This window comes from Candoia aspera, chromosome 3, assembly GCF_035149785.1.
Source record: "Candoia aspera isolate rCanAsp1 chromosome 3, rCanAsp1.hap2, whole genome shotgun sequence".
In the NCBI taxonomy this organism is placed as follows: Eukaryota; Metazoa; Chordata; class Lepidosauria; order Squamata; family Boidae; genus Candoia; species Candoia aspera.
Genome location: NC_086155.1, coordinates 102,626,655 through 102,629,953, shown reverse-complemented (window position 1 = coordinate 102,629,953; position 3,299 = coordinate 102,626,655).

Below are 3,299 nucleotides of genomic sequence, written 5' to 3'. Positions count from 1 at the left end.
GGATTTCCTTGCACAAAAGCAGTCACCAAAATAATTATACTGCTTTCAGATAAGATGTTTCCTTTCATTATAGTTTAAAAATATGATTGAATCTCTTTCCTGTAGTCTAAACCATGGGATAAGCTTTCAGGGACTAAAAGGGAGCACAGAAGGCAGATAGAAAGCTCATCTAAGGTTCTATGGTTTCTACAGAAAAATATCAGCGTTGTGAAAAGGCCCAGCAAACATGAAAGGCTAATAGTGCAAACCTTGGGATGTCTATTTCAAAGTAAGCCCGTTAAGATGAATGGGCCTTACTTCCATGCAAGGGCTAAAAGACTGCAGCCCAAAGCACTCAACATGAAAGAAAGAATTTATGAAACAGCCTTGCAAATAAGCCACCAGAGTGACTGGCTCAGAATAATGGGCACTGGTCTATGACCCTGCACAAGCCTATATTAAAATATTTTTCCATTCTCTACTACATGCTAAATAAATGAGTGTCTATTTAAAAACTTGCTTCAGAATACTTTAAGCATTTGCTAAGTCAGGAGGTGAGGGTAGTGCAATACAACTCAAGTATCCATCATGGGCCATGCTGGATAGGGATGCTGGGAGGAATAGTCCAGCATCAACATAGCAAGGGCCATAGATACCCTTCTCCTTTGCTAAAGAAAGCCCTCATTGGTGTTATATGAACAAAATCCAGAAATTTGATATCCACAAAAAACTGTCAATAACCTAACCCTGATTCCCTAAGAAATCTCCTAAATTATTCTTACTCGGTAACTTTAGAACTGTGTTACTCAACCTTGGCAGCTTGAAGATGGGTGAACTTCAGCTCCCAGAATTCCCCAGCTGGCATACTGGGGAACCATGCGGGAGCTGAAGTTCACCCATCTTCAGGCTGGCAAGGTTGAGAAACACTGCTTTAGAAAGTCCCCACTAGGAAATCCCTTTTCCTTCCTCCTCCTCTATCCAGCATTCTATCTGGTTCCTTCTGAACTCTAACTACAAATCTACAAAAGCACCATCATATGGCTCAGTTTTCTTCTTCTTTTTCTGTACTGTTCTTACTACAGGTGGGGGACTGCATATTTGAATGAGCTCTCCCTGCAGAAATAAATGCAAATAGAACGACTTCCAGCAGCCATGTCCTGCTCCTCCTCCCGGAAGAGCATTCATATTTGCAATTCCCGACCTTCGTTTTGCTGGGTTACGCTTCAGCAAAAGCTGTATTGTGTGATTCCACTGCAGACGTCAGCCAGTTCTAGCAGGCTGTAGCTGGATTCATTCTACGCTAAGTCATAAACCAGGGTTATCAGGCTGCACTGACTGAGTTCTTTTCAAATGCTAAGCCAAAACTAAACCCACCACAGAGTGGCTTAGCACCTTGTGTGCCCCCATCCTGTGTGAGCATCAGGAAGTGCTCCAGACAGCTAGCAATGCTTTGAAATTGCCTCTGACAGTAAACAGAAATTTCAGAATGCCTCAGGAATGTTCTGCATTTTCTCTGGAGACATCTGCAGGCTGGTTTTAATGGTGGCATCTGGGAATCCAGTACATACCCAATCCTAGTAATCCACCTGTGTTTACGGCTTCTGCATCATCCAGATTGCCCCTCTCTCTCCACTTTATCTGATATCCTGTTTGTTAGTAGAAATTAGCCCATCCCAGACAGTAGGATCATTGGGGGAATGATTTGCCTTGTAAACAAAAGCCATTCTGCCTTATGACTCCACTATTTCCACACACCTGCTAATGGCAGAGTCAGTCAGAGGATGCCTTGCAGAGACACCATAAGCACACCTCTGCAGATCTTGAGGGGACAGGTGTCTGAATCCAGAAATCCCTACAGAGAAGGCCACCTCCAATCCAGCATCACGGCAGAGGTGGGAAATTCTTTCATATGCCCCACATTTGTGGAGACAGATCCTCTGATAGCATAGGTATCTTTGCATTTTTGCTGCTGAAGAGCTTTCAAATCCTCTTTTCTTGCATCCTCCAAATTGTGCAATCCAACCTCCACCCTGCAACCACATCCAGTACAAAGTCTGTCGTGAAATATTTATTCTCTGCAAAGCCTGACAACATCATGACACAGCAGATGTCTAAGTGAAGTCTATTTTAAGCTGCAAATCTCAAGTTATGAAATACAACATCTGCTGTACATACATAATTGGGCATGCTGCTGTAAGAGAAGAGAAATGCGTGCTGCGTGATGTCTAGTAACTATCAGTTCACACAAACAGAGCTTCAGGACAGGGTTTTTCATCAGGAAAGAGGGATATTTTCCCCCCAAAGCAGGTTCCCTAGGAACAGGGTCATTATACGTATGCAGAGCACCAACATCAGTTTGGCAGTAATAAATAAGAGCAATGAGAAAAAAAAATCAGTGCCACTTCAATTCCCCCAATATGAGTGAAAATAGGAGAAAGATCATTTTCACTAGAGTCTGGTAAGTTCTGCAGCTTTGCCATTTTCAGGTTGAAGCTCTTCAAGGAATAAGACCTCTGGACTTCACATCAGCTGCCTTTGCTCCCCTTCCATGGGGCAAAACAAAACTCACCATTTTGTTCCAAAAAAGATTATCATCCAATTGGAGATTTTGGAATAATCAGGTGAGGGAAGCTGTAGCCATGAGTTCTTCCTTGTTAACTAAATATTCCAGATCCAATCCCAAGGGAATTCCCACAGATTCCTGTTAGCAGAACAAGCCTTCCTGGGCAAAATGTAATTTGCTACCTCTAATACCCATCTGCCATTTGAAAAATTTAGCACCTTGGACAATTTGTCCAGTAACAGAACTAGCCATATTAATTCAAGGTGGCTTGGTCCATTCTGTGCAGGAAACAGATGTTTTGACCTGGAAAAAAGACCTTTGCCTCCTTAGCCTGAAATATGAAAAATGTATACAGAATTCCTTGTCAGGACCAGTCTTACTATCAGGCGACATGAAGGAGTCATTTCCAATTGCACAAGAGATGCACATTCTTTTCTTTTTTCTAATGTCCATTTGTACAAGTTATTTAAAAAAAACCTAATCTTCAAAATAATGATGAGAGGACATCCAATCTCACACCCAATTGTCCTTAATTCAGCATTTCTATTTTATACAGAGGTTAAAGAGTAAAGAGGGATGAGGCCCATATGACCCACCAGATGTTGCCAGCAGATGCTCCCAGCAGCTGCAATCAGCATAGCCACAGTAAAAGATGCTCAAACATCTGGAGGTCTATGGGTTTCTCCATCCCTAGTCTATAAACTACTTTGAGATTATGTGAACCTGAATTATTTGGACAGAGGACTTGGCAATATCA